General features: G+C 47.1%; 1 protein-coding gene across 2 annotated transcripts in view; it reads left to right on the top strand.

The window, feature by feature from the left end:
* The window catches only part of ARHGAP32 (Rho GTPase activating protein 32), a 77,741-nt gene that overhangs the window by 16,774 nt on the left and 47,689 nt on the right, over nt 1–13,278 (top strand). Inside the window, exon 1 of one of the 2 annotated variants that reach the window (XM_017809836.1) lies at nt 8,197–8,258. The exons of the other annotated variant lie outside the window; for it this stretch is intronic. The gene's annotated coding sequence lies outside the window, so the exon portion shown is untranslated. Of the gene's footprint in view, nt 1–8,196; nt 8,259–13,278 lie in introns of those variants that run through there. 2 annotated transcript variants of the gene reach the window in all.

Genomic DNA, 13,278 nt, shown 5'->3' with positions numbered 1-13,278 from the left:
TGAGGGAGAAGGAGGTAATATTTCACTTTTTTCGCCCCCCACCCCAAAAATATCAGCATTTTTAAAGCTTCAGGGGTCCTTCTCACCAGTTCCTCAGTCTCCTTTAGGACAAAGAATGAATAACCCAGCAGCTCTGCCAACTTTATGGAGGAGTTTACAGATTCCTGTCTCATCCTCTCATTTAATTTAGGTTTAACAGGTAAAGACACTCCTACAATGCAGGACCAAGGACACAGTAAAGGGGACCTGTCAGTATTACAAGGTGCTATAAATGACTAATTTTCTTTTTAAAAACATCAATAACAGATTTATCCAGGTCAGCACACCCAGCACAAATAATCCACTGAACTTCAGGAGGACTGAAATTTAGGTCTGGCTCAGCAACGGGCTCTGTCCTGACCTGCTGCAGACTCTGGGCAGTGCTGAATGAATTCATTTTAACTGCAAAAATGCAAATTGAGGTACATTCACTGTGTTAGAGCTGTTGGAATCAAAATAGGCTCCTCAGAGCCTGGCTGTGGATTAACAACCAGGATAAAAAACCAGGATAAAAACCATTGTGATTGGGTTTTTATTTTAATAAAAATCAGGAAGAAGAAGAAGGTGCAAATAAAACTTAAATTCTGGCTGGGTTGAACAGCCATTTGACACCAATGAGAGCATCATGGCTTAATTAGTGCTTTTATAAGGAAAATATGGGAAGTTAAATGGACATAATTAGTACCAGCCTCGTTAATCTGATGTAAACAAACCAGTTGTTTGGTGTTCATGCAACTGTATCATTAAAGCTGAATCGAGTGCAAATTTATTGAGCCAGGACAGGCATCCATGGCCAGCAGGGAAACAGGGAATGAGCTCAGGGCTGCCAGCAGGAGACACAGACTGTGCTTCCAGAGCTGCCAGAGCTCAGCACCGATCCTGCAGGAATCCTGGTCCCTGGCAGAGCTCAGCACCGATCCTGCAGGAATCCTGGTCCCTGGCAGAGCTCAGCACCGATCCTGCAGGAATCCTGGTCCCTGTGCTCCTGCAGGGCTGGAGCTCAAACAGATTCCTCCTCCTCACTGAGAGGTGTTTGACAAGGGGTGTTTCAGTGTCTCTGTTTTGTTCAATCCTACCTGGACACACCTTTCCTGGATAGCATGGACAGGGATTTGGGAGGAGAGGCCAGCAGTCGGAGTGTGGAGATTCTTCCTTAGGAGGCTTCTCTGTGCCTTTGGAAGGTGCTGCAGGGATTACCCAAAGTTGTGGAAGCCCCCAGGGTTTTCCAAGAAAAGCCCCCAGGACTGAGCCAATGGAGATTTCAGCAGGTCAAGGCCAACCTGCCCATGGAATCCCAGGGTTCACTGGGAATCATGGGTTCATGGAATCCCTGAGGTTGGAAAAGCCCTCTGAGATGATCCAGTCCAGCCATTAACCCCCCTGACCATGGCCCCCAGTGCCACATCCACACCTTTCCTGGACTTTCTCTCTTCCATCCAAAAAACCAAATTAGCGCTTGGGGGTGAGGCAGAGCTAAATCTGCCTTCTCTGCAATTCCTGATTTTCAGGAGAAACACCTTTTGCTGACAGCAAATTATTCTCAGAAAAATTCTGAGATGTCTCAAGATAATTTCAGGTATCTCAGAGAAAAATTCTGAGGCGATTATTCCTCTTTTTGCATTGGATGAAGAGCAAGAAAAAGCAGCTGTTTGCTTGAGCACCATTAGAAGTGGAGGAAAATTCAATATATAGTAAAGCCTGGGCAGGGATGGGCCTTGTGCTGAGAGATCAAACGTGCAAAATGTTTGGGTTTTTTCAAGCTGGGACATGCTGGGTGGGAATTCCTGGATCCTAATGAATTCCCAAAGAGTTTAGGGAATAAAACCCCAACCAACTTGAAGGATTGGGTCCCTGATTGTATTGTGTATAACCCAGCTGAGCTTTGTATGAAATGAGCCCATTTTTACTGGGGGTGTGTTTTAACCAACTGTTTTTTGTTTGGTTTTTCCCTGTGTTTAATGATCCCTTCCCAGTCTCCCCAGCCCATGGAGCCCGTCCAGCATCCTGGAGCTACTTCCCCCCTTGTACGTTTTCATTGATTCCTTTTTCCCTCTTTCATTCTTTCCCTGTTTCTCTGTGTCTCCTTTTCTTCCCCTTTCTTTTTCTTCTGTACATTCAGGTCAGTAGCACTGATGCCCTGAAGGATATTAGGGAAACCCAAACAACCCTTTATTCTAAGCTTTTTAAAGGCTCTTTGGACTTAAAATAATACAGCAGGGAAACAGCAAAGCTGATTTTAACTCTTTTCTGGAGGTCAGAGAATCATTTTGAATCCATAAAAAGATTGAAAAGATTAAAAAGAAAGAATTTAAGTGCCAGGCAACTAAATATGAATATCAGTGTGAAAGAAAGAGAAGGTAAAAATGGGTGATGGAGTAGATTTAAACGTGGCTTTCAGTGTTTGTTAGACTTGGCAGTTTTCAGAAGCCAAGATTCCTTTTTCTTTTTGAAGATCAGGGAATGCTGTTTGTGCTCAGCATCTCTCAATGCCCCAAGTGAACTATTAAGTGGATTATTTATCCAGAGTCCTGCTTTACGTTGCCATGGTCCTTTTTAGATCCTGCTGGTGCTGCTCTGAACCTCCCAGCAAAGCCTGGTGTCAGTAAAACCCGGGGCTGTTTCTGGAGATTTATCAGTTTTTGCAGTAAAGGCCTCATTTCCACAAATCACCTCCCCCTGGGATGGTGTTTGGATTCCATAAATGAGTCTTAAAACTGGATATGCAAATCTGTACATAGATATATTGTAACATATATAATATTCATGTGCATATATATTTTTTGCCCAAGCGCATACCCACCTCCAGCCTGTTGCATGGAGACTGTGCTGATACCCCTGTAACGTGGGAAACGGGGATGTGCTTCCCATTCCCAATGCTTCCTCCAGGACAAGAATGTTTTTTGGCAGCAAACTTGTTTCTGGTGTGAGGACTCAACTTCCTGAGCGTGTGCCAAGATTATCAGATGCCTCTGGCCAGAAAGGGAGAGAGATCCGGGAGGGAAAACAGCATTTGAGTGTCAGATACATCATGGACATGAAGGCTTCTTCCACTGCACATTCCCAAACCAACAAGAGCCAGGGAATGTTTAAACTGGGGTGGAGTTTTTTAATAATAAAGGTAAAACCTTATTGTTATGACTGGCCATATCCAGTGATAAATAAATAACCTGCCACAAAGTTTGGGAGGAATCAAAATAGCAAATTCTTGTAAGATCCAAGGAGTTTCCCTTGGTCACACAGGTATGGAGAAAAGATTTTCCTGATTTTTTTCCCACTCCTGTAGTCAAGGTTCTTGAGTCCATTAGCCCTTCAAAGATGCAATTCCTGCTAAGGATCAGTAGCAGTTAAATTCAGGTAACACAGGCAGGGTTTAGACCTGTCTCTTTTTTTCAGGCAGAGTTTAAGCCTGTCTGTTTTTTAGGCAGGGTTTTAGCCTGTCTGTTTTTTTCAGGCAGGGTTTTTTTCCCAGGTTTTTAACATGAAAACAAGGCATGGCCACATTTCTGGTTGCTTAATGCACCCTGAGGGGTCAGTGTTCACCCCCCTCCCCTCGGAGCTGTTTGTCAGAAGGAAGATTTCGACACCAGAGCAGAGCTCTGATATTTCTGCTCAGAGGTACAAGGCCTATTAGTGGTTCTGCTTGTTTTTCCTGGGAAATTAATTCCTTTTGACAGCCATGGCCCTTTGTGAGTCATGGAATTGCCACAAAGATTAGAAACTTGGCTGGGGCTGCTCCCAGAGCACCCCTGAGAGCTCAGGAGCCACATCCTGCCATCCCTGAGCTGTGCTCTGCACTGTCCTTGCTGTTTATAACATCCTGTGTACCAGAGAACGTGGTTCTGCTCCCAGGAATTCATCCAGGATTTCATACATCCATGTATTTTTGAAGTGTGGAAGCTCTGGGGTCCTGTTCAGGCTTTGCTGGTGGAGGGGGAAGTTCCTTTCTGGGCTCGTGAGGAAGTTTTTAGACACTGAAGTTCTTTTTTGGCCCTTGGCTTCCCCAGATAAATGAGCTGAGCTCTGGATAGGGAGGCAAGGACTGGAACAGGGTTTGTGAGTGGGACAAAGTGCCCTTGACAACAAACTCGAGGTCCTTGGTCTCTCAAGCACTCCAAAGGCCAGTCCTGGGCAAGCTGTGCTTTTAAAATCACTGATTCTTCCACTAGCATTTGCCACCCTAAACTGACATCCTTTTTATATAATTTTTTAACTCTTTTTACAGTGAAAACTCTCTTGAGAGTGTTCACCCAATCCCAGAATCCCAGACTTCTCTGAGCTGGGAGGGATCTTAAAGATATCTCGTTCCACCCCCTGCCATGGGACTGGAATTGGGAATTAGCCTGGATACACTGTGGTCACACCTGAGCTAGCTCCAAGCCCAGCTCTTCAGGCATCCACCTTCCTCCTCAGCAGCTCCAGTTTCTGGGGGGGCTCACTGACCTCATTTCAGCTCAGATTTGGGGGCTCACCTAGCTCATTTCAGCTCAGATTTGGGGCTCACTGATCTCATTTCAGCTCAAATTTGGGGGCTCATTCAGCTCATTTCAGCTCACCTCCTCTTTGTTTGCTGCCCATCCTGTGAGCTCAGTGTGTCACTTCACTCCCACTCCTTTTTGCACACAGACATTGTCAGGTAGGGATAGTTCAGGCCTGGAACAAGCCAGAGAAGCAGCAGCTCTTCGTGCCCAGCACTGAACTCTGCATTTCTCCAGTTGCTGTCTCTCCATGTTGAATTGTTGGTCTCCTGCAGGAGATATTTAATTTAACTGTGTCCTTGCTCTTGCCTTGTGTCTGTCCCTCTGCCCCTTGCCCTGCCCTGCCCTATGTGCAGATCTGGAGATGGATGGTGTAAAACCAGGCTCTGCACATGTTACCCAGGCTCTGAACCAGCCCCACCTGAGCTCAGGTAGAGCCTCTCATGCACCATCCCTGTCCTAACCAAGTCTAACCCCATGTGTTGTAGCAGTAACCCCTCACTAACTCCCTAGCTTTGCTGACAGAAGGTAGATGTAGTTGAAATAGTGTGTTATGAATTTTTTTACATTAAAATCTGTTGGGCAGAAACCTGATTCTGAGCATCCACCTTCTCACAGGCAGATTTTCTGCCGGTGATTTCAGCAGAGCCCAAATCTTGGGGGTGATGCTTAACACCCCTGTGTACCAGTAGCCACGTGGATATTAATCTGTGTATCAGAATTTAGCTTCTTTTCCCCCTCCAGCTGCTGAATTTCTAAATATAAAGTGTTCTTCTTTCCCCAGGCTTTCAATTTGGGCCTCAGAGAGATCTATCCAACGAGGGTTCCAAACCCTCTGTGACCATGTTGTGGAAGAAAGGACTTGCTTGAATAAGAGAGGAGAGATGTGGTTAAATGCTGCAGCTTTCTGGCAGTGTAAATGTGCCCAGATGCAGAGAGAGCACAAAACAACTGTGTTGTGTTGGCATTGCCATGACAACGCCCTGCAGCTCTTCAAAAGTAGCATTAGGTAAAATTAAAGTGTTCCAGTGGAACTGAGGAGCTGAGATATGTCCCTGGACATAAACAAATTCCTCCTCACTTACTGAGAGGTGTTTGTCAACAGGCATTTCAGTGTATTTGTTTTGTTAAATCATACCTGGACTTTGGTTTCTCTTGAGTGCTCGGAAAGAAATAAGTGAAATTTTAGGAGAGGCATATCCTGCTATCCAACAACTGGTATAACATTTCAGTTTATTAAAGAGGCCAGTGCTTGTGCAGTTCAGTGATTTAAGTGCTTGCTAAGTGCCAGGCATCTCTTCTAATTGTATTTCAACTGACTGCAAATCTTCTTGTGGTTTATGTGTAAAGCTCTGCCTCTGCTGAAATCCTCGTCTGGCTTTCCATTGTACCTCCTAAAGTCACCAAAGGCGGATTTATTTTTAAACTAGGCTTTAGGGCTTTATTTCACTCCCATAATAAGTGCTGCATGCTTGCTTTATAAAAGACAGTATTATTTTGCTGGTAGTTTGTGCCTTGGATACATCAGGAGTGTGCAACTTCACCTTCCATAGTTGTGTTGCATTGTTTGCTCTCAGTGCAGTGAATTCTGATACTGGGAATTGCTCCAGTAATTACCTGGTTTTAGGAGAAGGGGATTTACTGCACAACTCTGAGATTGGTTAGTCTTTTTAGGTCTTTAAATCTGAAGTTCAAATCAGAACTGCAGCAGCATTTTCCTTAGTTTTTCATTTCCTTGGAGTCTTCTCTTGCCTCCCTTGTTTCAAGTGATTCTTCCTCCTTCTTTTGTTGCTTCCCATTTTTTGGCAGAAATAGAAAGGGATGAGAGCTGTGGGCTGAGCTGTGGAAGTGCTGCTATATCCAGGATTCATCTGGTGCTCTATGGAATGTGCACCATAAAATCTGTGATCCTGCCGGAAGAGTAGGAGTTGGGGAGAACAGCTCCCAGCTCCTGTGTGCTGGGAAGAGATGGCCAGGAATGTGCATGGCAGGCTCTGTGTGCCCTGGGCAAGAAGGGCTGGAGATGGGGGAGCATCCCAACAGCAGCATCTGTCCTGCCTGGGACTGAGGAGTCAATCACAGCCTTCTCCATTCCCCCTCTGCAGGAGAGCACGTCCTGGATATGTGCCTGAAAATCCACTTGAGGATTCCTGAGGTTGCTTCATAGTTTAGCATTTGAAGAGAATTGCAGGTGCATTATGGATGCAGGTGCCAGGGAGTTGCAGTTTTGGGAGTTCTTCACCAAACTGGGACAAGCAGTGATTTACCTGGAGCAGATTTTAGAGTTAAAAAGTGTCAAGTATTTTTTCTGCACTCTATCAATGAGAATGTGTTTTTGTATGGAACTTGCTTTTGAATTTAGTTCTGCAGTGGCAAATCTGAAATGCTTTTCCTGTCTACCTCAATAAAATGTATAAACCTTGGCTAACTCCTAAGTGAGAGAAGAGCAAGAATTTGAAGTATTTCACCAAGTTTCTAAGGACATGAGGTATTAGGAGTCAATGTATTTTTCCTTCCTCCTTAATCCTTTAATCCCTTAACAGTGCAGATGTTTTCTGACAATGGCAGTAAGCCCCAAAGTCCACTTTGGTGCTTTCTAAGCACCCCTGGTTGTGTTTCTTGCCCACAGACTGGAGTTTGGGTGATGTTTGTAGCTGGTGCAGGATCTGCAGCTGAGCCAGCCCCTGTTCCTGTGACATTTCTGGGTGCTCTGGAACTGCCTGGGTGCTTCTCAGCCACTTGGGAGTGAGTTGGCTGACATTTTCTTCCAGAGGCCTGGCTTCGGGAGCCTGGAGGAGAAGAGCAGGATCTGGGGGTTGGTGCTGTGTCTGGAGGAGAAGAGCAGGATCTGGGGTTGGTGCTGTGTCTGGAGGGTCCAGGGGAAGCCGTGGCAGAGGCAGAGAAACTTGGCAGGGCAGGAGACCCATCCTTTGGGGGAAGAGCAGGAGAGAAGCTGGACTGAGCCAAAAAGGCATCTGCAGAGACCTGGGAAGAAGATGAAGATATAGTTTGGTTCTGCTGTTTCATTTATATATTCTTTTTTAGCTGAAGTCAAAAGAGAGTTTTCTAACCTGTCCAGGCCCTGCTTGAGCCCTCCCAGCCCACAGGGAGTGGAGCCTGTGTGGTTCCAGGAACAAGAGCCGTGTGCTTTCCAGGGCTCAGCTGAGCACAGGGGTGTTGTCTGGTGTAACCTCGAGGTGCAAGCTGAGGCACGTGGTGGCTCTGGTGACCTTTTGGCTCCTCTCTGCAATCCCAGGAAGGCCCAGGTGAGGTGTCAGGGAAGGAGCCTCAGTCTCCAGCTCCCACCAAGTTTGCGTTCAGGTTTTCCCTGGCATAGCTGAGTCTGCTGGAAGGTTGAAAAAGGTCACACTCAGAGCTGGCAGAGTGTATCTCCCAAAAAAACCCCAACCAGGCCACCCTTGATGGGGTGCAGGCTCATGACAGAGGAGTCCTTTGGCAGCTCTGGGGATCCCAGGGGAAGCAGCAGAGCTCTGCCAGTTGAGGAGCATCCCCTGCTCCATCCCAGCATATCCTACATCCCCACTGGGAGGCACTACTGGTGTAATTACAGCCCTGGAAATCGGCCTCCTGAAAGCACAGGAAGTGCCTGGAACAGGGAGAGGGAAGAGACACATGAATCGCTGTGTTCCCTGGAGTGCAGTTCCTCCTTGTGTGTGGTCATTGAGGCTTTTGGAAGAAGCTGGACCCATAAACAGCAGCTTCAGGCATCTCACACTTTGTCAGGTAATTTTGTGGTGAGTCTTGGCCATGTTTCCTGGGGAATTTTAACTGGAAAAGAAAAGGAACAAGGGATCCATGAACAGTCTGCAGGCATCGGTTCAGAAATAATTGCATAGACCCGTGTTTTGTGCAGGTAAAAAAGAGCTGTATTAATGTTTGTTATGGAAACATTCCTGGTATTTGGGGCTTGGAGAGGTTGGATCCACCAAAATAGGATGAGTACTGTGAAGTTAAGGGGTGAAACTTGGCCGAGTGCAGGGGTGTTGAAGGCACTGTGTGCTATTAATAAGGCCAACTTCCTTTTCACATGTTCTGTGCTGCTTTCTCACTCTCCACATATTCAGGTTGAGGGGTTTGTTATTTTTAAACTACGTTTCTTCCTTTCTCACAAGCTCTGTCAAAATGGGACTTAACTCTAATAATAGTTGGCTTGAGCAAAACTCTGCAGTTGTGCTGAAAGCTTTGGAATCATGGGAAGAGGGAGTTTGTTCTGCTCTAGTTTTCCTCTCCTTGTCTCCTGAATAATTCTCTATATTAGTGTGGGAGACAAGTTGTGGCTTAGAAATACCTTGAGGCAGCTTTAACCTTGGGTGATGGCACGTGGCTCTGATCTCTGCTTGCATTGGCACATGGATTTATCAAGGGTTGTGCCATGAATAGCCCAAATCTCCCTTTAAAACCTGGGGCTGGGAAGTTCACAAAGGCTGAGCGGCTACAGCATCACCTCTCTGTGCACAAAGAAGGGGTGCTGGAGCTCTGATTCCATCCCATAGGGATCAGTGATGTTGCTACATCTGCAAGAAAGTGTCTATGTGAAACCAGGAATTAAGATTGGAAGCGAGTGGGGTTGGAGAATATACACTGGCAAATCCATAATGTTTGTTTGGCTTCCTTGGTTTGGGCAGGGATGTGGTGTGTGTTTGGGAGGATCCTTAAATGAACATGTAGAAATGCATGTTGTCCACTGCTTGGACAAGATCTGTGGTGTGTTTCCATCAGAAATCCTCAGTGAGCAGCCAAGGCTCCCTCTGCCCCTCTCGGTGCTCCCCCCTTTCTGCCCCTCTCCCTGGCAGTGAATTCATCACCTGCAGATCAGACCTGTGGCCTTTAGGACTTGCTTTGCAGTTCAGGAATCAGCCCATGCCTGGGATGTTGCTGCTGTGAACTTCCCTCTGCCAGGTTTGGTTGCAGATCTCGTGCCACAGGAGTGCTCCTTCATCCTGGAGCTGGGGTGGGAAGCACCAAATTCCATCAGTTGGTTCTCATGGAAACCTGTGCCGAGGGAAAGGCAAGTGCAGGTCCTCTCTTACCTGCTTGGCTCTGTATCACATCATTCCTAACTGTGTTTTTACCCTTGGAAATGGAATAGTTGGAATCTTTCTTGCAAGCCATGACAGACCGTGGCTACACCCACCAAAGCTCGGTGACCACAGTTGATTCACCACGTGGGGCCACCCCGGGGACTTGTCCAGAGAAGCTGTGGCTGCCCCTGGATCCCTGGGAGTGTCCAAGGCCAGGTTGGACAGGGCTTGGAGCAACCTGGGCTAGTGGAAGGTGTCCCTGCCCATGGCAGGGGATGGGACTGGATGGGCTCTAAGGTCCTTCCAACCCAAACCATTCTGGGATTTGATGATTCTACACTCTGTGACATGAGATACCTGGATGTCAGACCTGGCTGCTGCCAGCTCTGGGAATCAAATCCCACATTTTAAGGTATTCCATGGCAGTCTGTTGCACGACGTGCTGCTCTGTTGGGGGTTTTTAATCCCCCAGCCTGCTTTCATCTATAATCTTAGTTTCTCTCCAACGCCTTTTTAGTTTTTTAAAGGGGTTTTGTTTATTTGGGGGGGGTTTTGTGTGTGTTTTAGGAGCACTTGATTGCAGGATAAATGTAACTGAGTCAGAAGCAGCAATAGAACATAGTGGCTGCCTGATGCCTATGGATGGAAGGAGTGGTTATATTTGCAAAAACCAGAAAGTGGAAGAAGGTACAGGCTGTACTAATAACATTCTTTGGGTTACTTTGCCTTCCCAGTGCTTCTGTCTGAAATAACTTCTGGAGGACAGGGTAAAGTTCAGGATTGAATTTGTGACAGGCACACAGATGGACCTTTTTTGTCTGTGATTTCAAATGCTTGGGCTTATTAGCTGAGTTTAAAAGATAAGACATTCATTATCTACCTCTCTGCTCCGTGGCATGCTGAAGAACACCTCAGTAGTGGAGGATGTATCTCTTTCACTTGTTTAATAAAAAAAAAAATTAGTGGCTTGAAATTGTCTGGCAAAAGAAATTAGGAACAGAAAATGATCACATATGATTATTATTTCAGTCAAATATTCCGAAGCAGCAGGAGGACACCCCAGTTCTGTTCAGGGCAGAGACCCCCTGTGCAGGTGCAGAACGTCCAGGTGCAGAAGAGCCACGTCTCTGGTTGCTCAGGTTTCATTCCTTAAAGAAAGGCATTTTCTAACAAGGATTAAGGATTTTCCTTTACAGGAAAAAAGTGCAGGTGGAGGAAAGGTGTGTCATTGTACACCAGGTAGTGAAATACATCCTCAGAGCAGTAATTTCAAAGGTAAAACCCAAGTCTACAGCTGAGGGAGCTCTGTGTTACTGGGAGTGCAGCTCTTAATTTAGAGCAAAAATAGGATTGGGCACCCCCTGGCCTTAGTTTGAAACTGGGCACCAGCAAAGTGTGGGAATGGAACAGTTTGTCACAACAGGGTTCATCAGCCTTGGAGGATTCTTCCTAACCAAGCCTGGCCTACATTAAAAAGGAAAAAAAATAATTATATAGGGCCCATGTAACACATGCTGGCAGTTCTGGGTGGCTCATGATGGTGCTGCTCTGAAGTCCTGGGTGCTGTTTGGAATTGTGTGTGCATTTTCCATGTAAATTTGGAACAGCCTGGCTTCTGGTGTATTCATTTCCCCAGTTTTAGGGGATTTACCAGCTTTTATCAACAGGCTCAATAGGAAGAACATTCCTGGAATGGTGAGTTGGTACCAGGGAGAAGGTTTTGTGTTTGGAATTGTGCATAGAGGAGTGGATTTAGGAGTCATGCTTGGCTGCTGAGCTGAAACACACTGTGACACTGTGATCATTGTCCAAGCATAACAAGGACAGCAATAAACACCAACAATAAGGAGCTGGAGAAGGGGTGTTATCGGGACATGTGAGTCAGCAAGCAGTCCTGAAAACAGCACGTTGGCTTGAGGAGAAAGCTGAGCACCAACAGAAGGTTCTGCCCCGATCATTGAGATTTCTGCATATAGAGAAGCAAATTTCTCCTTAATCCCTGTGACCCTGAGGTTGTGCACCTTTATCTACTGATCCCAGTTTTAAAGTGTGTGACAGCAATCCCTGGGGTTGATGAGCTGGTTCCAGCCTGGTGTGAACTGGGGGCTCAAGGTCAGAGTGGTTAAAGCACAGGGCAGAATTTAGTCCTCAAGTGATAAATGAAGGTAAGGCCACAGCTTCAGTGCCATTAGAAAAAGGCTGGAAGGCTTGGCTGAGGCTTCCTGACCTCCTTAGCTCTCATCCCTGCTCCCGATGCAGGGATGGCAGTGCTGGGGGTGAGGTCAGGCCATGGTGTCTCTGCCCTGGCACAGCTGGGTTGGACCTGGGCTGGAACTGGGTCACTCTAAAACGAGCCCTGTCCTTCTGCTTGGCTTTCAAACAGCACAACTCCGGGGGAATTTTTAATGGAGTTTGTTTGCAGTGATGTGATCAATGCAGCCCCTTACTGTGCTGGTTCACAGCCCCTGGGAGTGGGAATCACTCTGTGACTGGATTAACAGAGGGACCCCCTGGGTGCTGTCCCAGGGCTGTGGGGGCAGGTGGGCTCAGGGCCCAGCTCGTGCCTGCTCTGCAAGCTGGGACATGTTTCTGTGGGGACACTTGGGCATGTCCTGAGTCTGCCCCTCCCTCCCAGCCATGCTGACACACACCTTTAGTGCACACGTGGGGATTTGCAGTGAGTGAGGGGGGGCACAGACACACCCCTGACCTCTGCAGCCCTTGTGGTGTTGGGCTCTGACCCTCACCACAGGGTCCTTGGTAGTTTCTGGGGTGTGAAGGAGCAAAAAAAGGAGAAAGGCAAGGATAAACGGGAGTCCAGCTCTGCTGGCCAGTGTGTTTCCCTAGGGCTGGAAGGGGATGAGGGTCCATCCTGCCAGTGGAGGTGAAGGAGCAGGGTTAGAGCCATGGGTAGGATGGTGAAGGAGCAGGGTCATGGCCATGGGTAGGATGGAGGTGAAGGAGCAGGGTTCCAGCCATGGGTAGGATGGAGGTAAAGGAGGTGATGTCATGTGCTCCCCGTGACATCACATCATCCCTGTGACCTCAAGCTCCCCTGTGACAACACATCCTTCATGTGACATCACATGTCTTCTGTGATATCATATCATCCCTGTGACATCACATCCTCACAATGACATCACATCCTCCCTGTGACATCACAGCTCCCCTATGACATCACATCAATCGTATGACATCGCATCTCTCCTGTGATATCATATAATCCCTGTGACATCACGTCCTCCACTCTGACATCACAACTCCCCTGTGACATCACAGCTCCCTGTGACATCACATCCTTCCTGTGACATCACATCTCCCCCATGATGTCACAACCATCATATGACATCATATCATCCCTGTGACATCACATCATCCCTGTGTCATCACAGCTCCCATGTGACATCACATCTCCCTATGATGTCACAACCATCATATGATGTCACATCTCTTCTGTGATATCATATAATCCATGTGACATCACGTCCTCTACTCTGACATCACATCTTCCCCATGACATCACATTCTCCTCTGTGACATCACACCTCCCCCTCTGACGTCACTGACCCCCCAGAACACCTTTGTGGCCCTGGACCTCTGGGGGCGGGGCTTGTGCTGTGACATCACATCCTCCCCTGTGACATCACATCTCCCTGTGACGTCAAATCTCCCCCATGACATCACATCCATCATATGACATCACACCTCTCCTGTGTCATATC

Source organism: Lepidothrix coronata, unplaced genomic scaffold, assembly GCF_001604755.1.
Source record: "Lepidothrix coronata isolate B3197 unplaced genomic scaffold, Lepidothrix_coronata-1.0 Scaffold27, whole genome shotgun sequence".
Taxonomy (NCBI): domain Eukaryota; kingdom Metazoa; phylum Chordata; class Aves; order Passeriformes; family Pipridae; genus Lepidothrix; species Lepidothrix coronata.
The sequence above is the reverse complement of the archived record's forward strand: the minus strand, read 5'-3'. Positions and strand labels throughout refer to the sequence as shown.